This window comes from Phyllostomus discolor, chromosome 4 (assembly GCF_004126475.2).
Source record: "Phyllostomus discolor isolate MPI-MPIP mPhyDis1 chromosome 4, mPhyDis1.pri.v3, whole genome shotgun sequence".
NCBI classification, from domain to species: domain Eukaryota; kingdom Metazoa; phylum Chordata; class Mammalia; order Chiroptera; family Phyllostomidae; genus Phyllostomus; species Phyllostomus discolor.
Window position 1 is genome coordinate 200,192,885 of NC_040906.2, and position 25,234 is coordinate 200,218,118.

Here is a 25,234-nt window from a genome sequence, read left to right on the forward strand (position 1 = left end):
TTTGCCCATGAAGAGGGCAAGTGTCCCTGTTCTGATGCAGCAGCTCCAGTGGATGGGCGGGCCCTTAGGAAGTGGCCCATCGAGGGTTCCTGGAGGTCTTAGGATGTTAGCTGAGACCTAACAGGTGATCAGCATTTAGAAAAGCAACGGAAAAGAAACATAGACAGCATTCCAGGAGGAAAAAAAGTAGGAGCAAAGGCACAGAAGTGGCAGAGGAAGTACATTGCTCTTGGCAGTCAGGAGAGCGATGGGAGAAAGAGGATGAAGAGGACGGTCCTTGAGTGATAAGGAGTGTGCCTCTGAAATCCTCCCTTTTTAAAAAGATTTTAAGAGAGATGGGAAGGGAGGGAGAAAGAGAGGGAGAGAAACTTCAATGTGTGGTTGCGTCTCCTGTGTCCCCAACTGGGGACCTGGCCCGAAACCCAGGCATGTGCCCTGACCTGCTATTGAACCAGCAAACCTTTGGTTTGCAGGCAGGCGCTCAATCCACTGAGCTACTCCAGCCAGGGCTGCAATCCTCCTTTTAGAAAGAGAAAATTCACTATTTCCTAAGGCATCCAGGCCCATGGTTGGTCAGCAACCCCAGATGACTGACTAGCCATCATCACCATAACTGTCCTGATGACACTGACGGTGATCTCCTGTGAATATTACACTTAGTTGTCCCGAGTTTGCTCAGCAGCTTTATAGCTCTCGCTAGAACTCCGTTCTCCTGAACTCCATAGCAAGATTCGACCTAGACATAGACATGTTAGTAGCTTAGGCTTCATCACCACTGTGCCACGCTTTCCCCACACACGTAACGTTAGTTATAGCTTAGTGTCAAAAAACAAGTTTAAGCACAAGTTCCAAGCTTTATTTAAATTGATTTCATCTGATCGACTTCCGGCAAGATGGAGGAATAGGCGGACGCACCGTACCTCCTCGTACAACCAAGATTAGAAAACCAATCATTTACAACAATAATTTACTATCAGAATAACACCCAGATCCGGCAGAGGATTTATCTGAATGGAAGTCGGGCAGCCAAGAAGTTGAAGTAGACGTGTTCATCCGGACTGGTAGGAAAAGACGAGCCGGGCGGCCACGGGGCTGGTTCGGGTTGGCAGTGCGCGGAGGTCGGGGGAAGGTTTGGCGCGAATTCGGCACAAAAGCCATCCGGCACGCAAGAAGGCAGCGGTGATCCCTGAGTACGCAAGCTGCGGCTGGCAGACCCAGAGGGGTAGCGATTGTGGACCAGGGCAGAACTCGCGGCCCAGAAGCCCAGACAAGGGTCTGAGTCCAGGGGAACGGAACTACTGCCATTGTTTTCTCCCACCCCGCTCCCGCTCCCGCTCCCGCCCCGCCCCCACATATAACATCACAATCTAGCGACTGGGGTGCCCAGCCCCGGTGAGCACCTAAGGCTCCGCCCCCCACCGTAACAAGAGGAACCAGACCGGAAAAAAAAAAAAAGGAGAGACGGAGAAAAAAAAACCATGTTTTCAACAGGGCAGATCAGTCCCCCAGGACTCATCCTTTTGAGCGACCAAGAATTAGCCAATCTATCAGATGCGCAGTTCAAAACACTGGTGATCAGAAAGCTCATGGAACTGGTTGATTTTGGACGAAATTTAGATGAAAGAATGCAGATTACCATAAAACAGATGCAGGAAGACATGCGGAGGAGAGCCAATAGTGAAAGGAAGGAATATGAGTCTCAAAACAATACAGTGGACCAGAAGGAAGATAGAATCAACCAAGCAGGAAAGCATGATGAAATAAGAATTCAAAAAATTGAGGAAAAGATTAAGAGCATCCAAGACACCTTTAAACGTTCCAATATCCGAATTATAGGGGTACCAGAATCGGAAGGGGAAAAGCAACAGATTGAGCACGTACTGGAACAAATAATAAAGGAGAACTTCCCCAATCTGGCAAAGGGAACAGTCTTCCAAGAAATCCAAGAAGCTCAGAGAGCCCCAAAGAAGTTGGACCCAAGAAGAAACACACCAAGGCACATCATCATTACATTAGCCAAGGTAAAAACGAAGGAGAGAATCCTAGAAGCAGCAAGAGGTAAGGGGACAGTCACCTACAAAGGAGTTCCCATCAGACTGTCAGCTGATTTCTCCAAAGAGACCTTACAGGCAAGAAGGGGCTGGAAAGAAATATTCCAAGTCATGAAAGACAAGGACCTACATCCCAGATTGCTCTATCCAGCAAAGCTCTCATTCAGAATGGAAGGGCAGATAAAGTGCTTCTCAGATAAGGTCAAGTTAAAGGAGTTCATCATCACCAAGCCCTTATTTTATGAAATGCTAAAGGGACTTATCTAAGAAAAGAAGATAAAGAAAAGACATGTATAGTAAAAGGACAGCAAACTCACAAATATTAACAACCACACCTAAAGCAAAACCAAAAGAAACTAAGTAAACAATTAGAACAGGAACAGAACCACAGAAATGGAGGGCACATGGAGGGTTAGCAGCAGGGGGGTGGGAGGAGGAGAGAGGGGGAAAAGGTATAGAGAATAAGTAGCATAGAATGTAGGTTGAAAATAGATAGGGGGAGGGCAAGAATAGTATGGGAAATGTAGAAACTAAAGAACTCATAAGTATGACACATGGACATGAACTAAAGGGGGAAATGTGGGTGGGAGGGGGGTACAGGGTGGAGGGGAGAGAAGGGGGGAAATGGGGCAACTGTAATAGCATAATCAATAAAATATATTAAAAAAAAATAAAAAAAAATAAATAAATTGATTTCATCTCACCAGGAAGTCCCTCATTGTTCTTTTAAGTTAAACGAAATCAATTCCACAATGAATTTTTTTCATACTGTTTGTATAAAACAAGTACGAGTACAAAATAAATTTTAAGTTTATATTTACTTTCTAGGCTACCAGGTGCTAGAAAATCAAATTCTAATTCCATCCCAATAATACATAAGTTAAAACATTACTAGTTAAAAGTTCCAGCTGTAAAAATATACCACTTGCTCTTTTTAGCCTTAAATTATTGCGTCATGTGGTGGTGGAGTGCTTGTAATGTCTTCTGAAGTTCATCATGGAAAAAAAAATACAAACCAGAGCACGAGCTACAGTTCTGTAGTTTCCTGAAATACATTCAGGTTCCGTCTCCCCTTCATTTCCCCTTGGTGATAATCAAATCCCTCACAGCTCTTGATAATTCATCATTTCTTGCTCCGTTGCTACTCCTGAAAACAAAGCCATCCTGTGATACCGTGCATGTCGTTACGAACCAAGACAGATCACAGGTAGAAAGGGAGCTCAGAGCACTCTGAATGAGTTATTTCAGGAAATACTGCTTCTCCAATAATATAATTGGAAACTTTGAGCTCATGTCAGTTCTGGGGCAACCTGCTAAACACCTGTCAAAAACAAAAGAGAGGGCCGTGTCCTTCCTTCCTTCCTTATAATGTTAAGCTGTCTCTGCCTCTTCTCTTCTACAGCTTATACATTTTTATTCATCTCACTTCCGTTCTGGCTCTGCACATTAGACAGCTTCTATACCTAATTTTCCCAAGGGCTTAGACACAATAGAACTGCATTTCTATCGTATTGCCTAAATATATACATTTCTGGAACACATTCCTCTTGGTTTTCTGCTTCTGTTAAATGTGGTCTCAATTTTCTGATGTACCTCAGAAATCTTCTACTTCAGTTAATTATGCTCGAAATTCTCTGAAATGTACCTCAGAGCCTAGAATACAAGGAGGCAAGTTTGGCAGGCAGACGCGTAAAACAGCTAAGGGATGAAGATGAACCAGGCGCTCATTCCTGGGAAATCACTGGAGGGAAGTCAGCTTTCTAGCCAAAGGAAAATGAGCCCACTTCTCCCCGCTGTGCGCAGAACTTGGGATGCTACATATACTACACTCAGTAGCCTGCTTTCCAGAGGACCCCAAATGCTTTATAAAGCCCTCTATAAGCCAATTTAAAAAACCAAAGATCAAACATAGATACCTCACGGAAGCAGGCATTTTTGTCTGTTTTGTCCATTAAGAAATCTGAATCTCCTGGGACAGCGCCTGGCATATAGTAGTTGCTCAATAAGTATTTGTTAAAAGAGAAACGTCACTGGATGAGCCAAACACAAAAATTCCGTCTCTCATTCAACATGAATCCCTTTAACTTACAACTGTTTCCTGAATCACTTCTTTTTCACTCCCGGATTATTGCTGTAAAAGCCCAGAGCAGCAGAACATTAGAAACAAATAATAGAACATTACATTATGAATTTAGTTTTTGCTTTGTGATTTGAAAGATCTGTAGTTAAGCACTGACTTCTTTCATTTTTTAAATCTGCACTTCAATTACCAGTTTGTCCCCTTATTTTGAATGACAGTTCATTAGTTAGCTTTCAAATAAGAGAATGAGTATACATCTACCTATTTCATATTAAATTCAAAAGACTGCTTTCCCAGTGAGAAGCGGAGTCATTATTTTTCTTTTTAATGCTCATTTCCATATCTCAAACTTGCATTCTTACCTGGTCATAACTTTGATGATTTACATTTTTGCTCATTACACAAAAGAACACATAAGATCCTACATCCTCTTGTGGAACAATTTAACAAATTATAAACAGGAAAGTCTTATTTTACTTACTTAACAGCCAAACATTTAGTCAATTGACAAGTAATACAGTTAATGTTATGATCAAATCTCATTCAGCAGAGGAAAAAAAACCAGATTATTTTTTTACTTTGTCATCTTCTAAGCTGAAAACACTTCTTGTTATTTTGGATGCTTCCAGTCAAGTCATCAGAGAAAAACTAATTTGTAATATTTGTCCCATGACATCTTTCTTCTGGCTAATAAGTTAAACTAAAATATTAATAAATGAAGAGATGAAGGAAGAAAGGACCCATTATTTTAGTGGACTCAGATGGTTCAAAGTTTCCTTTTGAACTTAGTATGCTTCCCAAACACCTCAACGGTCCATAGCCTTGGGGAAATTCCACTGTCTCAGAACTGCTAACTTGGACTCTGAAGTTCTGGATGTGAAGCCCAAAACAGGGCCTAATTAATCAACATTTCTCCCAAGTACATGGTCCAATCTAAAATAAGTGAATGAATGAACGAACAAATAATAAATGCTATATGCTTTTTCCTCCTATTTGTTTTCACTTTCATCAATATTTCAAATTTCTCAAGAATGAATAAAATGGGTGCTCCAGGATTTTTTTTTGCCACAGCATTGTCCCTGAATCTTCTCCACGGATAACTTTGCTTTTTCATTGCCAACAAACTTAGTCTTCCTGAAACCTAAAAATAAATGTTTTAACAAAGTTTCTCTTGGTTTTGCCGCCCACCAGAGGCTGCTATTATTCCCTCTCCTGTGTTCAGTCCTCTCCTCCCCATTGGTTTTTCCAACAGCTCTTCTGCAATCACGGCATCTCCTCTCCCGGCTCACCTACTCTCCGTGCTCCAGCCTCCTACGAACCGGCTCCTCTCCTTCCCAGCACTGAGGGTCCTCTCTCACCTGGAACCTTTGCTTTTCTACTGCTATGTTAATGATGTGATTCACATTTTAGTCCATTTTGATCCATTTCTTACCGCCAACACACAGGCGCACACACACTGGTGCGCACACACGTTTTAACACAGTAAGTGTTTTATTGTTAGCTGCCAGGAGGAATCATAAAAGGAGTTGCCCTAATGGCTGATTTCTCTGAGCAAGAATCCTGCGACATGATCTATGTTAAAACAGCAAATGATATTTTCGAAAGCTGTTCTCCAAAATGTAAGTGGGTAATATTAAACCATCGTATCCAAAGGGAAGGGGAATTTGCCACAGAGTAGGGCCCTTCCTAGTCTTCCCACTTCCGCTCCACCCCTTAGAAACCTGAACAGTGACTATGCACGAACTTACCATCGTATTAGTACCCATGCTTCTTGTGAGTGGAAAGGAAAATGTACAGAGAATCTGCGCTCTTCTCCCAGACCCCAGTGTCCTTAAAATCCCCAGTGTGAAATTTGTCATTATCAGGATCATCGGCCTCTTTTCCGCTAACGTGTTCGGGGGCACCCACCACAGCCCCCGCACCGTGTGTCCCTTACCCCCTCGGCTCTGAGCTTTCTTCTCCCCACCCCCAGCCCCCACAATATTCATTCCTTAAACGCACTGAGCACCTACTCCGTTCCTGGCATTGCATGGTGTGCTCGTTTACATTCTACCTTGTGGGAGAAGGGAGACAGATAATAAATAAGTTTAACAGAGAAGTAAATGCTATGAATTAAATAAACAGATTGTTGTTAGGGAGTGACAAATTGAGGTGGGTTGAGGGACAGCATTAGGCAGAGCTCAGAAAAGGTCTCTTTGGAGAGGTAACATCTGAACGGAAACTTGAAAAATGAGAAAGATCGGGGGAGAGTTTTTAAGGCAGAGTGGCAAGTGCAAAGGCCCTGAGGTTGCGAGGTATTGGGTTCGCCAAAAAGTTCATTTAGTTTTTTTCCATATGATGGCTCTAGTAGTGCTCAGTGGTCTTTAACTTCATTCAAAGCAATTGGTTATACTGTATTGTGACAGCTGTCATATCAGTGCAAGTTCCTTGCATTAAAAAAAAATTTATCAGCCCTGGCTGGTGTGGCTCAGTGGATTGAACACCGGCCTGCAAACCAAAGGACTGCAAGTTCGATTCCCAGTCAGGGCACCTGCCTGGGTTGCAGGCCAGGTACTCAGGCAACCACATTGATGTTTCTCTCCCTCTCTTTAAAACATGAGTAAAACCTTTTTAAAAAAGAAAAACTTATCAAGATTAACTTTTGTGCAGCCACTTTAATATTGAAGATGAAATATGTGACATTTTGGCACATTAGGCTTTATTACTTCAAGAAAGGTAAAAATGCAACTGAAACATTAAAAAAATATGCTATGTATGGAGAAAGTGCTGTGACTGATTGAACATGTCAGAAGTGGCTTATGAAACTTCTTGGTCCTATTGACATGTTGGCCAAGTAATTCTTTGCTGTGGGGCTGTCTCATGCCCTGGAAGATGTTTAGCAGCACCCTGGCCTCTCCCTACTAGAAGCCAATAGCAGGAGATAGCCAACATACTCAAAACACCCAAATCAATCAAGGTATTGGTGAAAATGAAAAACGTGTCATTTATTTTAGGGGAAAGATGTAGCGGACTTTTTGGCCAAACCAATATTTGGTGCCCTCTCCCCTCTGAGTCCCTCCCTACACTGTCCCAGGGTCTCCTGCCTGGGATGTCCTCCATTCTCAGTCTGATTTACATGCTGATTTTTCAGACTCAGCAGCATTCAGATGCTCAGCTAGCCTGAAATTACCACTGCCTTACTGGCTTTTCCAGACATTTTATTACTACATCCTTGACCTTCAAGGGCTTAAAAAAGAAAAAGCCATCCGGAGCCAGCCTACGTCTTCAGCGGGATCATCATTACCCCATTGTCTAACATGTCATTGTTCCTTATCTAAGAATCCGTGGGATATATGCTCCTTTGAATTTAGTGCCAAGAAGTGAAGATTCTTCTGCAAACCTGTTTTCTTTCATTAACCAATGAATTATAGGGAACCTGTCCTGTAACCCCTTTATACTGGCTGCTGGCACCGCAGAGCTAAAACGCAGTGAGTGAGTGCTCCTGCCTCAATAACAATCCCATCCACCGTCTGCAGCCAGTTCACCCCTCCCCCCGTGTACTTCTCTCTGCGGGTTCTTATCTTTAGTTTGTTTCATTTTCATTGCCCTGTGTGAAAAGTGCTTCTATTTAAGCTGCCTCAAACCTTTGGGAAATAGATGATGTGTAAATCATTAATCACAAGTGCTTTCTAGACAATCGCAAGGAACTTCCTCATTGCACAAGGCAGCGTCTGGTTTTGGTCTCACTCTTACCCACTCGGCCACATGGCAAAGCTTAGCTGCTCTTCCGTCTTAAACCTCCCCCACTATTTTCTGGAAAATTAACAGATTACACATATGATTAAAATTGGTTAAAAACAACACCTCCTGGGTTCCATGGCATACTACGGTATCTTCATTCTCTTGTTAACACTTTTTTTTTCATCCTGGCCGTGTCATGCACGAGCGTATACACGTCTGTATTATGTGTTTAGTTTCCACCTTTTCCTGCGTGCCCAGGTTCCTTTTCTAGGGGCCTGGTGCTCTACATTTTTTCCTTTAGCAATAACCCACTACTGTCACCTTCCGGGAAAGACTTTCAAATTGTATTTCTAGCCCTAGCTTCTCTCTTGCGTTTGCATTCCAAATTCCCCAGAGGCAGTTTGAAGCTTGGAGTTAGAAGGAGACCTTGAAGTTCCTTCTTTACCCTCCCCATCCTTACATCTCCTCCAAGACATCTCTGCTCAGTGTTTGTTCCTCAGACATTTGACAACCACTTCCCTGCCTTTCAAGGCAGCCGGGTCTAGCTAGCCAGCACTGCGTATTAAAATGTCATTTCTAATAGAATGCCAAAATCTATTTCCATGGCGTGTACCCACTGATTTTAATGCTAGTCTTAAGAGAAATGATAAGAGCGGAGACACACTAAACACCAAATGTGTCCCAGGGGCATTAGCTCATATTATCTTCTCACAAGTCTGCCATGTGGTTTTATTATTCCCATTATACCACTGGGGCAACTTAAAATTAGTCTAATCGTTTCACACGGCCCTTCTCCAAACGGTGAAGCCCTCACATTCTCCAGGGGAACCGCTCCATGCCAGGTTAAGAAAGTAGAAATTCCTCCAGCACTTCTCCTATAAATTATCGGGTTTTGGTAAGTTTCCCATCTGTGCTGAAAACCTGCAACCACAGTGGCCAGAAGGAGAGAAGTTCAGGTTGACATTCCAGTTGTGGTTTGCATATGCAGCATAGAGCAGAACTGCCACCAACTTCATCCTAGATACTGGGTGCCTCTATTGACATAGCCTGAGGTCACACCTGTCGCTTCCTACTGAGTCAACAGCCTGCTGAACATCTGCTAGAACCCGGATGGACGGGTCAAATCATTTCCCAGCCTGAACTAACGCAGCTTACTTCCCCCCTAACCTCTTCATCATGTCGATTGCTCTAGATCTTAATAGCATCAGTCTTACCCAGACACAGGGGCCCAAATCCTCATTGTGAATTGTAAGGGTCCTTTTACATCCTCTGAATCTCATTGGTGACCAAATCCTGAAGTCTCTGAGCAAAATGATATCTTCCCACTGCCTTAGGTTGGGGGTCTTTTGCCCATTCCCAGTTCAGGCTCCAGTAGCTGAAATCCTGTTCCTCCCACCCCCATGCTGATTCCAGCCCCCCAGCTACCCAACCCCCCACCCACCCACTGCACAGAATGGAGGGAGTACTAGTCTCACCTGTAATCTCCACGTGCACAGCACCCACGGTGCTCGATGCCTATCAAACGTTATTCTCACTCTTCACCTGTCTCCTTTCTGCCCTTCACATCCTGTGATTTCCCGTATGTGTCATATGCTTCTGGGAAATTATGCTACAGAGTATTTTTTTAAAGTTTTCCTAGTTCTGTGCCTTTTTTTTTAAATATTTATTTTTAGAGAGGGAAGGGGGGGAGAGAGAGAGAGAGAGAGAGATAGAGAAACATCAATGTGCGGTTGCTGGGGGTTATGGCCTGCAACCCAGGCATGTACCCTGGCTGGGAATCGAACCTGGGACACTTTGGTTCCCAGCCCGCGCTCAATCCACTGAGCTACGCCAGCCAGGGCTTGTGCCTTTCTTTATATATATTGTCGTTGAGCCTGGAAGATATTTATTTGTTTGTTTGTTTGTTTGTTTGTTTATTTTGCCTGTCAAATTTCTGTCTTTCAATAATTTGAGAAAAAGTCACAAGCTCTACGAAGGTTTTGCCAGACCTGGCCATCTGAAATGTATCTGAAGTCCCTGCGTTCTCACAGCATGTTATCGCTCTCCTAGAATACAATAGGAACAGCAACTTACATACATAATTTCTTTCTTCAGTTAGTCTTTAGGCTCCCTAGGCCTTGGCTACGCCTAATTTAGTTTTACTACTCCCAGTTACAGAGTAAGACTCCAATTAGCTGCATTAATTCTGAATAAGAAGGTGAGAAACAAAGAGGAGACGTTGATAACTAGACGAACCCCAAGGAAACTTGGAAACACTTGCACACTCAGACCAACAGGCCGTATTTGCAGAAGCACCAAAAGACCGCCCTCTCCTCCCATTACTTCTGCCTGCTCCTAACTGAATGTTTTGGACTGCAGCCTCTGAGCTCTGCTCTCAAGCACGGGACCTGCTTTTCCCCTGAGGTTTAACCAGACTAGAACTCTCCCGGGACGACAGTGGTGAGCAGCCAGCACAGCAAGTGCCAGCATTGATTTTGGGTGGAATCAGCAGGTTCCCAAAGTAACTACTTTCGGTGACCCTACTAAGCAATACACCTGCATTCCCTTAAAACTCATCTCAGTGACACCGAGTAGACAAGCTTCTCCAAGCATACACGTCACTCCCCAAAGCCTTAATAACCAGCTTAGACATGTGGTCACGGAACTGCCCCACTGCTCACGAGAACAAAGCTGAGCATGTGCATTTATTCTGCTGGGGTTTCAGAGCCGTCCGTAGAGATCTCTTTACATCACAGAAATACAGTAGATTTTATATAAGATAAAGTTTGGAGTTGCTGCACTTTAAAAAAAATATTTGGAACAGATTTTTTTTTAAATCCATGTGACTGAATTTTGTCATGGCCCACAAGAATTTCTAATTCTTTACCATACTGTGTCAGGTCAAGGAAAGTGCTTCTCATTTTTTTTTTCCTTCCTGGAGTTAATATTTATTTAATGAAACTCTACCTCACAAAACGCCCCTTGCATTACTCAGCTGTTCAGTCAATGAAATTACTGAATTAATGGGAAGAAATTACCTTCTTAAGATTCGGTCCCATGAATTCATAACACTGGAAGTGGTTACATAATACAGCAGAGTTACATAATAATGTATTGAATGATGTTATCCTGTAAGATACCGTGAGTTTTAAGCTAATAGTCTCGTGTTCTGAGCCCAGGCTTCCTGCGTTTGGCTTGGCTTCTCTTCTTATCTCATTGGAACCTCCCCTCAGACTCTACCGTGTGTATCTTTTCCTTCCGAGCGCTCGCCCGTGATCACACCGCCATCGGGTCACTTGCTTCCTGCTGTCAACCCACGAACAGAAAGGGGAACGCACACATACACTCAGACACCTGCCCACAAAATCATCTTTTCAAAATAATCAACTTTGGAGACACTTCTAGCGTAGAGGGATTTTTTTTTTTATCTCTTAGTTTTCAGCATTAAGATGATATGTAAATAGATCCTTCAACTAAACCCACCCTTCATTTAAATACAGGTGGGTTGTTAGACATTGGATTTACCAAAGGCCAGTGAGACTAAAATGTTTCTTCAGCAAAAACTCAGATGACTGGATGTGAGCGGATAAAGAAAGCATGGGTTCCAAGAGCTTGAATCAAAAGGACCAACATTATTTACTCATAATTCAGCAGAAGTATGACAATCGGGCCAGTTCGTTTCTGACTCCCAGAAGAGAATAAAATAGCAAGATTTTTTTCTTCGACTCATTTGACATTTGAACTCATGATATGTCTTACATTTTAGGCAACACATGATTAACTGTCCCGTAATTATAAAAAGAAAACACAAATACCTATTTTAAGTCTTAGATGTACGAAAAGAATCGATACTCTTTCCTTATCTATTTAGAAATAATAAATATATTAATAATGTCACCAGTAATAAAAAGAGAGAGGGGGAAAAATCGAATGGCAAGTTTCACCTACCCGACAGGTAGGGAAAAAATAAGACTCCAGGTCACACTAGAGTATTTAATACTCCAATTCAAAATACAGCGTTCAGTCAGCCATAACAGTCTGTAATTCTATAGGTCATTATTTTGCTTTATAGGATGTCTACACTTTAGTGCCCTCACACACAATGTTTGCTTTTCCTGTGCTTTTTCCTAGTGATTCTTCATCATATGAAGCTCACGGATAAAACGCTGTATGAATAGTGCTGAGTAGAAATAAATTGAGGATGAAATGTGTCTAAATTTCAAATGAGCAAGTACGGTTACTTCTTCACGGGCCAGCTCAAGGTTTAATGACAAACAAGTTAAACTAGTTTGGCTTACCTTCAAGTTACTTTATTACTGTACACAGCCAAATTAACTATATATTCACAACATTTTGCTAGGAGAGACTGAGCTATTTACCCTGATTTTATGAATGATATCTAACCTTCCTTTGTCATGAGAAATCTAGTAGGTGCTAGATTGAGAGCTCACCCCAGTGATTACAAGTAGGTGTTGAAATTTTTTTCTTTCTCTACAAAAAAAAAAAAAATATATATATATATATATATGTCTGAAGAGAGTTTTCTGGATTTCTGGGCAATTTACTATATTACGAAAAGATTATTATCAAAGAAGTAACTGCAGTAGTATTGGGGGAAAACTTTATATTTTTATTGCATGGGCAATGTGGATCCCAAGGCAGGGTGGGAGTATCGCTCTGCCTCCCTGGGCTCAGCCCGGCCCCACTTGAATATACTTATGTTATACTGATTACCCATGGTTGCCTCTCCGTGACGGGGTGGGGGTGAGGGGAGGCACAGTACACACGTAGGTCTATGTTTCCTTAGGGCAGTGAGGGTGGATTGGGAGTTGGGGTGGGTCCACAAAGAAGGCTAAGCCTCCCGTGTGTTTCGCTGTCTGCATGTGCTGGTGGTTGTTAGGCCATCCACGGGAAGAGCCACTTCCTGCTTTCCCTTCCCCTTATCTGAGTCTGCGTAGCAGCTTTTGTTAGGGGTAAAGGCCTCCACATTTTGAGATCAATTATCCCGAAAATGCTGAACCCTAAGAAGATCCTTGCATATTACTCCCAAGGTGTATGTAGTTGTGGCTTGTAAACTTAGAATGGCCAGTGCTCACCAGATAAAAGCAAAATAATACTAAGTTGAAGACGCTGATAGGTGAGCTCATTAGGAAAAAGGACATATTTAATCAGTTTTTGCATCCAGAAGTCGTATCGCAGAGCCTGGTACACAGTAGGTGCTAAGAATGTTTATGAATGAATCATGTAACTGGTTGGTTAAACGCGCTGGTCAAAAAAGGATAACACAGCAAATATACAGAGAGCAACTTCAACGTTTATAATGACCATTAGTTAAGACAAATACTGGCAAGGAATTAAAATCCTTTAAGGACTTATCACCTAAACAGTGTTTCTTGGGTTTATTTTAATTATTTAATTGTAGTACAGCATCTAACAATCTCAGAGTGATTGCATATATATGAAGTATTTTTATAGACAAAATTTCATTGAGTCCTTCAACACTGAAGTATGGACATTCTTCAATTTTACAGATAATGATGCCAAGGCTCAACAAGGTTAAGGTTAAATCCTGGTTATTTGAATTCAAAATCTGAGCTTTTCCTACCAAATTACATTTTCTGCTTTCAAAGCCCTTTTCTTTTCAGGGCAATTCCCCATATGCTTTTTTACATTCTCTAAATTAAATTATATAGATGGCTACTTTTCATACAGGAGACTTTCAAATAGTTGTTGATTTTGATTAACGGAAGCCTGGAGAAGGAGCAGAGCTGAGGGAAACAGGGTGGGGACACGGGTTGGTCTTCCTAGAACCAACACTGGCTCGTAAAATCTCTAGATTAGATAGCTTTTCGTAGCACGCCCAAGACACGCTCCCGCCTTTCACTGCTTCGAGAAGTAAATAGGGACAGTGTTGTCTGTTTTCACAAAAGAGTTTTCACTGGATGTAAGTCACTATGCCATTCAGAAGATCTGACATAATTTATGCAATGAAATAAACATTACCTGCTCATTTCATTCATGTTATCATTTCCCTTGGAGTTGTGTCTGTTTTATTGTAATGCTGTGACTCTTGAATTATAACCTTTGTATTTCAACAGCCAATCAGCAGTACTGTGCAAAGCCTGTGACCTAATACCAAAAAGTAAATATTTGCTTTGTGAAACACATTCATTGTCTATAATAAAATTATAATATTGACTCAGAGATTTTTTTTTAAATCTCAAATATAAAGTTTAAGAAATTTAGAGAGAGCTGATGGCTAGGTAGGGGTAGGGGGTGGAGGGATCCAGAAAAAAAAAAGAAAAAAAAAAAAGAGAAAGAACTCATGGACACCTGAACAATAGCGTGGTGATTGTAGGGGGTGGGGAGAAAGGTGGGTGGGTGGAGGTGGAAGAAGGTATAGGGGGCATAAATGGTAATAGAAAAAATACACTAAAATAGATACTTGAAGACTCAAAAAATTAAAAAACCAAAAAAAAAAAAAAGGAAATTTAGAGGTATTTTAGATATTTATTACTCATGCTAGAATTTCTTTTATTTTTTATTTTATTTAAAGTATATTTTATATATTATGCTATTACAGTCGTCCCATTTCTTTTTGCCCCTTCACTCCCCTCTGCCCTGCACCTCACCCTCCCTCCTGCATTCCCCCACTTTAGTTCCTGTCCATGGGTCGTACATACAAGTTCTTTGGCTTCTCTATTTCCTATACTGTTCTTAACCTCCCCCGGTCTATTTTATGCCTACCATTTATGCTTTTTATTCCCTATACCTTTTCTCCCATTCTCCTTCTCCTTGCTGATAACTCTCCCTGTGATCTTCATTTCTGAGGTTCTGTTTCTGTTCTAATTGTTTGCTTAGTTTGTTTTTGTTTTTAGGTTCAGTTGTGGATAGTTGTGAATTTGTTATCATTTTATACTTCAGAGTTCTGATCTTCTTCTTTTTCTTAGATAAGTCCCTTTAACATTTCATATAATAAGGGATTGGTGATGATGAACTCCTTTAATTTGACCTTACCTGGGAAGCAGTTTATCTGCCCTTCCATTCTAAATGATAGCTTTGCTGGACAGGGTAATCTTGGGTGTAGGTCCTTGCCTTTCATGACTTTGAGTACTTCTTTCCAGCCCCTACTTGCCTGCAAGGGTTTTTTTTTTTGTTTTTTTTTGTTTTTTGGGTTTTTTTTTTTTTTGAGAAATCAGTTTATAGTCTTCTGGGAACTCCTTTGTAGGTAATTGTCTCCTTTTCTCTTGCTGCTTTTAAGATTCTCTCCTTATCTTTAATCTTGGGTAATATAATTATAAGAACCAACAGTGAAGGGAAGGAAATGGGGACTCAAATCTTGATTTAGAGCAGAAGGAAGAAATAAACATTCAACTAGAACAGAATGAAGAAGCAAGAATTCAAAAAAATGAGGAGAGGCTTAGGAACCTCTGGGACAACTTTAAATATTCCAACATCTGAATCGTAGGGGTACCAGAAGGAGAAGAGGAAGAACAAGAAATTGAAAACTTATTTGAAAAAAATAATGAAGGAGCACTTCTCTGATCTAGCAAAGGAAATAGACTTCCAGGAAGTCCAGGAAGCTCAGAGAGTCCCAAAGAAGTTGGACCCAAGGAAGCACACATCATGCTAGAATTTCAAGTATGAAACGTTTATATAAGCTAATTAAAAAGCCTGCATATCTAGTGAATAGTGGAGCAAGAATTCAAATCCAGTTCTACTTGAAAGAAGATTTTGTGTTGCAGCACAACTCACTGCTTCCCTTCCTGGGGCCTCCCATTCATTACAAATTCCAGGTTCGTTGATTCTGAATTAATTACTGACGGTTTTACTATACTGGACAAACTGGAACTAGCAATAATGATGAAATTTTACACACTCTAGTTAGTTTAATATCGAAACAACTTTTTAATAGAGTTTTCAAACTAAATCTATAAGCTTTTGAAACCAAATTTGTCAAAAGTCATGGAATGAAAAGGGTCAAAACCAGGAGCTTCCCAGAGCCCCGAATTATGGGAAGCACTACACACATGGACCTCATTAAGAGACTAGATTTGATTTTTACCGTTTAAGCATTTAAATTTCACCTACAGCTTAAAATTTGCGATATGATTCTAATCTGACGTGGTTGTGTAATTAAACGTAATTGATTTCATCCTGATGAGAACGTTCAAGGAATGCTCTGTAGGGCCTCCGTCCACTCTCATGTTTCCTTTCAATTTCATTTATTTCAGGGAAACTCAAATGGTCTGTCATCTGACTACTGGCAGAAACAATCCATGGAAATTCGGGAGCTCCTCGTGTACCAACATTCACAGTGAGGTGTGAGTGCGTGTGCACGGTGCCCAAGGAGACAAATGACAGACCCCAACCATTAAGTGATAATTGTGAAAGCAACTGTGCCCTTTGGGAAGCCCAGGCATGGTGGCAGGTGGCAGTACGTGACGGGCACCACGGCAGCCTAATCCCACAGCCGATGCATGTGCAGCCTCTGACAATGTCTGCTCCACTCCGTGGGAGCGGGAGTCTGCTTCAGCCACAGTGCACTCCGTGGCCTTTGCCACGTGTCTTCTTTGTCACTCCGCGCTTTCCGATGTTGGCTTTTGCCTTTTTTAAAAAAACTAACACTAGCACTCAAATGAATAAGAAAGGTGTACCAGAATACCAATGGAAAAATGGACAAAAGACTTGAACAAGCCAGCCTTAAAATTGTCCTTATAACCATGTCAAAAATTTAATTAGCATTTTTAATAACCAAAGAAATAAAAGTTTAGAAAACATACTTTTTACCCATCAAGTGAGCCAGGATATTTAAAAAGAAGGTATCATGCTGGCAAGTGTTAGATGTTCTAACCATTGAAGCTAACAGGAAAAAAAAAATGCCATACAGACAGACAGCCAAAACCCACATATATGGATGCATATAGGTTAAAACTGTAAAATACTGGACATAAAATAAAAATTCAAAAATAAAAGAATGGCTAGATAAAGGAAGACATCCATAAGATGAATTATTTCATAGTCACTACATTGTATTAAAAATACCAATTTCACTTCCTTGGGCAAGACCAGCAACGTATTGCTAATTTTCTAAAAAGCAAGTATGAAGTTCTACAATAGGATTCTAACTCTTAAAAAAAGTCCATTTATGCATAGGAAACGGTGGTAAACCGCCCAGTATTTTCAATAGCGGTTCTTAAGGCATTAGAGTGATTGTAAGTACTCAGACCAGGCTACACTCATGTTGGGAGGCGGGTCTTTACCTCTGTTGTGTATGTGAGGAAACTGAGGCTCCCCTGATCTTGGTGACAGAGCTATTAAATGGAGGAGCCGGGACACAGGCCAAGGTCAGCTTGACCCAAAGCTCATGTTCATCACATCCATGCCTCCCCACAGGGAATTTAAACTTTGTGTTTTATAGATTGTTTAATCTGTCCTAGGGGATCTAATATGAGCATGTGTTGCTTTTATAATTTGTAAACAAATCAATAATATAAACGTTATACTAAAAACATGCATACCGACCAAGTGGCAATTCTAAAAACTACTTCCTCAAAAGATATAGGGCTATGGACATGATCTTTAAGATCTCGAACTAGTGTACTTCATAAGAAGCATGAGCATTCTTTTAAAAAATATAATCCCAAATCCTAGATGACTTTTGTGAACCATGTCCATTGTGCAGAATGTATCCATTTAAGAAATACTTATCGAACACCTGGTTTTTGCTAAATATTGTGCTAGGTGCGGGCACAATGGCAGGAACAGTGGTCTAAAAGACTTCCTTTGGCTATTAGGAACATCTTGGAGGGATACGTGGAGATGGAAAGAGATGGGAAAATGAGAGTATCCTCCATCTAGCCCTAAGAGTTCTGCTACCTATGTGAAAGGATTGTTTTATATTGTTAAGCTTTCCATAAGAACTTATAACCAACCTTCCTTCCTTCCTTCCTTCCTTCCTTCCGTCTTTCCTTCCTTCCTTTCCTCTTTCTTTCTCTTTCTTCCTGTATTTCTTTCTTTCTTCTTTCTTCTTTATTTATTTCTTTCTGTCTTTCTTTCTTTCTCTTCCTTCCTCCTTCCTTCCTTCCTTCCTTCCTTCTTTCTCTCTTTCTTCCTTTCTTTTTTTCTTCCTTCTTTCTTTCTTTCTTTCTTTCTTTCTTTTTCTTCCTTCCTTCCTTCTCTTCCTTCTCTTCTCTCTCTATCTTATCTCTCTATTCTTTATTTCTTTCGTTCGTTCTTTCTTTCTTTCTTTCTTTCTTTCAGAACAGGGCTGGGAATCCAGGTTTGCCTGACTCCAGAATTTGAACTCTTTTTTTTTAAGATTTTTAATTTACTCAATTATTTTTAGAGAGAGGGGAAGGGAGAAAGAGCAAGAGAAACGTCAGTGTGTGGTTGCCTCTAGCATGCCCCCCGCTGGGGACCTGGCCCCCAACCCAGCCATGTGCCCTGACTGGGAATTGAACTGGTGACCCTTTGGTTCACAGGCCAGCGCTCAATCTACCGAGCCACACCCACCAGGGCTGAAACTTATAATACTTCTGAGAATCCCAGACATCCCTCTGGAAATGTCCTACAGTTTTAAGCCTGTAAATGCACTCATACTTAAACTGTAACTGTAGTAATCAGATTAAATGCATGCCTTGTAACATCACATACATAGTGTTCATCTGACCCACTGGGTACACAGTGGCCTGTGCACCTGCACTTCTGGGGGGTGCAGTGTCTTCATGGTTAAGTAAGCAGGGCTGGACTATTAGAAAAGGGATTCTCAGCAGAATGGCGGTTGGAAGCATTCCCATCCCTCTGGCCTCCATACTTTGTCCATGTCCACCTTTTACTTTTCTAGAAAAGTCCATATATTTCAGCAAATTAGCTTCTGAGACGAAGACCATTGTCTGTCTCTACAAGTGTAGACTACCAGGTAAATGCTTCCTTACCTTTTAGTCTGAGTCAACTAGAATTTTTTTAGATTCGAATTCAGAGCTGGCCAATACAGTAAGGTCAAGTGAACTCGCCTGGTTAATTCCATTCCATGGGGACTAAATACCCAGGAAGAGCTGATGAACTGGAGCAAAAAAGGGTAGAAATTGGCACAACATCTTATGCGATCTGTTCTGTGAATCAAGTGGTTTTCGTAATGTTTCAGGTTACAAATTCGGGATGATGGGTGAATGCCCAGGGTTCTGAGATCACGGTGTCACTCCGGCGGAAACTGAGCTTATTTCATAAATGATACCACCCAATACTCTGTAATAATGAACACTTGCTTTGCTCATCTTCAAAAATTGCAAATAAACTACTCTCCCATAGTTTCTCTCGAAATAGTTTTTAAGATTACAAAAATAGTGAATAAATCTACTCTCCCGTGAGTGTGCTAATTACTGTTTTAGTTTACTGCTAACAGAGGAAATAGGTTAATAATAGTAACTCAACTGGAGATCAAACTGCTCATTCCTTTGAATTAGTGAGTACAAATCAGCTTATCATTAGATTTTAGTGCGATAATGCATGTTTTCCATGGATACCTGCTACTACTCCTACAAAGAACTTTAGAAACAAACAGAATTTAAAATGTCTCAGTTTTCAAAATTAATACACAGTGTCTAGCAGCTACGGAATCAGGCGGAAAACATTATTTTTTATTACTAGCGTAAAAATTGTGTTTCATTTCTCCAATTAAATGATTTTCAGAAAGAAAACCAGTGTGTGTGAACGCCGGAAATGCAGATGACATCCCAGCTCAGAAATGCTTATTCTAGATGGGAACCTAACTACAAGATTCCTCTTTCTTATTTGCGATAGCCATCCCACGATGGAAATAATCTCGCTGTAAAGCAATTTTAAAAAATGAAACAGCCATGGGAAGCTTGCAAAGTTCTCTAGACAAACCTTCCAGTGACTCTTACAGAAGGATACATTTATCAAAGGGTCGTGGAGGTGAGGCAACTATGCTAGGAGCCCTCGGCAGCCTTGCCAGACCTACGCGGATTGCCCAGGTGAGCGAGTGTCCGGGGTCCGGATGGAAGCTCGGGGCGCAGGGCGGGTCCCCGCGCAGGGGACTTTTTTTTTTTTTTTTTTTTTTGACCAGGCGACCCCGCCTCTGCCTCCAGGAGCCCGAGGACTCGCGAGGATGGCGCGGGCTGCCCCGGACACCCTGCCAGCAACCTCCTGCTCGTGAGGAGCATCTCAGCAACCGGGGCCCCGAGGCCAGCTGCGTCCCTCCGCCATCCTCAAGCCCTCCGACATCATCCACCGAGACAGGGAGGTAGCAAGAAGGGGAGGAAACCGCGGAGTGTCTGCGCCCAGCCTCTGCCGCAGCACAAGCAGAGGAGAGGAAGAGGGAGGCTGGCGAGGAGGCAGCTATACACTGTGATCCATCGATAATAAAAGGAATCATCATCACCCACAGCTAGGGAGTCTCGAGTCCACCCACCCGGGCAGCGGCTAGGGCTTGGGTGGGCGTCCCTCCTCCTCGTCCCCTCCGCGGCAGTGAATCTACCCCAAGCCGAGCACACAGGAGCTGCTTTTCCTTCGACTAGGAGGAGGGGAAGGAACAAAAGAGACCCCCACCCCCTACCCACACGGACACCTCAGAAGCTGAAGGTATGCGTTTTTGCAATGCTGTTTTTACACCTTCCCCACCTGAAATCATGCATTTTTACCAAAGGTAAAGAAAAAAAAAATTTCCGCCCCAGGTGATCGGTGGATTGGACACTGTTAATTTCACGTTCGGTTTTCCAACAACCAACCAGAAAAACCCCGCAGGATCTCGCGCCCCCGCGGGGTCTCCGCCGCCCCCAGCACAGCCCTCTCTGTCAGTCACCAGAAGGCGCTCAGCTCCCCTCTAGAGACCGGATCAAGGGTTCCCCCGGGCGGGCAGGACACTCTCCCAGTCGTCCCGCAACACCGGGGCCAGCGAGCGGATCGAGCAGAGGCAACAACGCGGGATTCAACTTCCCAAACCTGCGGTGCGGCCCCACTCCCTGCCCGGGCGCCACGAGCAGCTCCGAGACCCCAGCACGGCAGCCTCCCCCACCTGGGCATCGGCGGTTGCGCTCTCCGCCCCCTCCAGCCTTCATCTCCCTCTCCCACCACCTTTAAAAAATTCATCCATTGGTGCAAAGCAGACATTTTGCTGTCATTTACTTAGCACCGCTCGGCTTCAGTGGCAACATCTTACCCAGGAGCCTGGGGGTGTGGGCAGCGCACGGACAGGTCCGGGGGCGCTAGGCTGGGCTGCTCGGTCCTCTAGCGGAGCCTGTTCGCTGCCATCCGTCCAACTTCAGCACCCAGCGGGCGAGGAGAGAGGGAGAGAGGCGAGGATGCAGGGGAGGCGGGGGAAAGGGAGCGGTGGGCGGGGAGGGAGCCGGAGCCGCGCGGCTGCGCGCATGCGCCTCCTAGGCGGGCTCAGCCCCTCGCTGAGCTGAGTCTTCCGAGCCGCTTCTTCCCCCTGGCGCTCGGCCGCCTGAATCACAGCCCCGCCCCTCGCCCGGTGGCCCGGCCCCCGCGAGCGCGCCACTGTCCCGCGCCCACGGTGCGGGGAGTCTCCGGTGGGGCTTCGGGCTCCGGAGGCTGGGGTCCCGGAGCTCCACGGGAGCCGTGGAAACCAGGGAGTCTTTCTGGATTAGAGGCTCTGGCCCCAGGCTCCTCCAACTTCAAGTTCATCCGCAGCCCGAGTTATTTTGTCAAGCCCTGCAGGAGGATTCCTGAAACCAGAGGACGTCTTTCAGGGACCGAACCGCACTGCTGTGGCGGGGGCCAGAGGGTGGGGGTTGGGTTCAAGAATGTGCGAAGTTAAACAAGTCTTGCATACCAAAGGCTGGACTGTGTGGAGAGTTCCTTACTTTGTTGACGTCCTTCACCAGAAATCTGACCATTTTCCCTAAGAATTATTCCAGGTGCCCTCTGGGCTGGGGCATATGTTCGGTTTCAGGCGTCTGGCCCCCTGGAGACAGAGTTTTGAGTGACAGAGCCACGATAAGGCAAGTCTTGAATTATTGACAGAGGTGTTGATGCTTGGGAGCATCCTTTAGGGACAGGGACAGCTCGGTAGCTATCATATCTGATCATTGTTGCATTCACAAGCGGAGCCTAGCTTGGTAGAGGAGGCGCTTTGGATACTTAATGCATCCTGAGCGCTAGATTGCGTCTCCTGTGATTAGACTGAAGTGTTTGTGAGGGTGAATTACGGAAGCGGGTGTGTTTCTTCAGATGTGTCATCTGTGGGAAGAGGGGCGAGTTCCTGGTAGGAATGATGAGGCTTTTTTCTCATACCTATTTGCAACTGATCACTCGTAAATACATATGATTATCCCTTGCTGGTGAGCTCATTCATTCAAGTGCCGGGATTGCTTCAGGCTGCTTTAGTGAACAGCCCTCCGCCCCCGCCCCGCCCCCCCCCCCTTGAATTAGATATGCCCCAGGGTTTGTTCCAGGGCCCCCTTCTCTAGTTCTATTATGAGTGTGATTGCTCTTCAAAGTGTGCTTCCTGGACCGGTTTTGGTCTGCCAGTTGTTTCTTATTGGTCTGTGTGACTCAAGGGGTAAGTCCAGAAATTGAGAGTAAGATTGGGAAATTTGTATTTGGTGTTGCCTTGGCCACAAAGCACATCAGCCACCTGTACTTGGTATGCTTTCTTTTGTTTGTAAAATCATTCATGCTTGTTGCGTTTTACAAAAGCATTGGTTCATGATGCATTCAAAATAAAAATCCTTCACCGAAAATGGCTTGAGCTGCACTGAATCTACAGAACTCCGAGATGGTATCTTCTGTCCTGATCTCTCACAGAACCTTTTAGGTCCTTAATACCTTTGCAACTGCATTGGAAGGGTAATTATAATAGTTAGTAATTAGTGAACAAGCACTGTGTGCAAGGTATTGATCTCACTGTTTGCATATGTTTCTTACTTCTTCTACAAGGTAGATACTATTATTGTGTTTAACAGACATCTCAGAAGCAGATCTCCGGATATCCACCCCCTCCAAACTTGTTCCTCTTCAAATTGCTCCGCCTGGATTGGATCGTCAACTCAAAAATTAAAAGTCGTCCTTGTTTTGTTTCTTTTTTAAAAAAAATAATTTATTTCCCCATGACAGTTGACACAGAGTGTTATATTAATTTCAGGTGTACCACATAGGAATTCTTAATTTTGTCCCTTTATTTCACTCCGACATGCACTTAGTTAGCGAGTCACCTTGTCCCCTCCTCCAAAATGTATCTTCAGTTCATCTGCTTCTCTCCCTCTCCATGGCTATAACCCTGATCCAAGAACTTCTACCATGTCTCACCTGAACTGCTACAAAAGCTTTCAGCTGGTTTCTCCTGCACAGCCCCCAAACAACACATTCTTTAAACAACAGTGGAGTGTTCCTTTGAAAACACAACCAACCTTGGCTGGTGTAGTTCAGTGGATTGGGTGCTAGCCTGTAAACCAAAGGGCTGCCAGTTTGAATCCCAGTCAGGGCACATGCTTGGGTTGCAGGACAGGCCCTCAGCAGGGAGGGTGTGAGAGGCAGCCACACACTGATGTCTCTCTCCCTCTTTTTCTTCCTCCCCTCACTCTAAAAATAAATAAATAAATATGTCTTTATAAATAAACATAACCAGATCATGTCATTCTTCTGTTTAAAACTCTCCAGTGAGTTTTTATTTTAAAGATTTTATTTATTTTTAAGCCCTGGCTGGCGTAGCTCAGTGGATCGAGTGCAGGCTGCACACCAAAGCATCGCAGGTTCGATTCCCAGTCAGGGCACATGCCTGGGTTGCAGGCCATGGCCCCCAGCAACCGCACATTGATGTTTCTCTCTGTCTCTCTTTCTCCCTCCCTTTCCTCTCTAAAAATAAATAAATAAAATCTTTTTAAAAATTTCTAAAAAAAGACTTTATTTTTAGAGAAAGGGGGAGGGAGGGAGACAGAGAGGGAGAGAAGCATAGACGGAAGAGAGAAACATTGTGTGAACCCGGCGGCCTTTTGCTTTTCAGGTCTTCGTGGCACTTTCAATATAACCGCTAATCCTCACCACAGCCTAGAAGGTTCTATACAAATTTTTCCTAGCCTTGCCTGTGCTCCCACAGATAGTAGCTATGTGTGCTGTAGCCACATCGGCCTATTTCTCTTATGTTCTTGAATAAGTCTAGCTTATACTTGCTGTTTTTTCTATTTGGAGTTCTCTGTCCTTAGATCCCTCTGTTGTAGCCTATAGGTCTCGCTCCAATATCACCCAGTCAGGCTTTATGTAGCTGCCCTGGCTACTCTGCCCGGGAGTTTACTTCTGTTGGATCCCCTTGCTTTGCTTTCTTCAAAATACTCCTCACTATCTGAATCAGCGTATGTCTATTTACTAGTTTATTGTTTCCTCGCCCCTGTAGAGCTAATTGTCTCAAGAGCTTTCCCTGCACTTTTCTCTTTGATTTCCAGTGCCTAGGACAAGATTTGGCATCAGCACATAGTGCATACCCCGTAGGCATTTAGTGAATGAATGAATGAATAACACACTTATTCATAAAAATTATTGTTTCTTCTGATGCTTCTTCACCTTGGAGCCCCGTCGCTGCCTGTCGGAACCTGCCGTTTCTCAGAGGCACACAGAGGGACCACTCTGTGTCCTCTGCCCACTCTGCAGAGACGGCTCCGTGCAATGACACACCATTCAGCCACATGCCAGACTAGTGTTCCCAGAGCCAACTTTAAAACAAGCATACCTGCTAAAAAGCACACTTCCATGAACTTCCCCAGATTGTCATAAAGCTATTTGGGTGAACTTTTGCACCTATGACTACTTGGCTACTCGGCCAATAATTGACTTGCTGATGTCAAATGTAACCTTTCGGTGACGTTCTTTCAGGTTCTAGTTGGTTGTGTAATCCTTTTGGCGTTAGCCAGAATCCTCCGTGACAGTGTCCTAGGAACTAAACGCCTTACCTGTGATCTCAGTGATGAACAGATGGGTGGAACCAACTACAGCCTTAATGACTTCCACCTCGTAGAGTCTGATCACTTACAGTCCCTGCATACACCTGGATCTCACGGTGCATTTGCAACATGAATGGCACCCAACAATGACTATGTCCATAATTCACGTCAATAAGCTTCATTAACGTCTACTATATGCCTAGTATTATGTCTTCAAGCTTTCGGCAAAAAATATACACGTTATATAAGATTATTACATATGCCTCAGAAGTAGGTATTCATTTATTTTAGCTACGGCAGGCCTTCTCAGTGCAGAATTTCAGAGCTCAGTGCGCTTCTCGTCCGCCAGCAGCTGCTTGGGAACTCTGAAGAGCAGCATTTGGTCATGATCCTTTCCATGCCATTATGAACATGTTTTTGAAGTAGAGGGAATGTGGGTACGTACAGCAGCAGATTTCGGTATAATGACTCCCTAGTAGGGCGCTCAGGAG

The 25,234-nt window shown here is 43.2% G+C and overlaps 1 protein-coding gene across 1 annotated transcript in view; it reads right to left on the reverse strand.

Moving 5' to 3' along the window:
* RGS17 (regulator of G protein signaling 17) overlaps window positions 1-21,210 on the reverse strand; it is a 97,767-nt gene extending 76,557 nt beyond the window's left edge. Inside the window, exon 1 of the mRNA XM_028510292.2 lies at window positions 21,011-21,210. The gene's annotated coding sequence lies outside the window, so the exon portion shown is untranslated. The remainder of the gene's footprint in view (window positions 1-21,010) is intronic.
* Window positions 21,211-25,234: the final 4,024 nt, after the last annotated feature.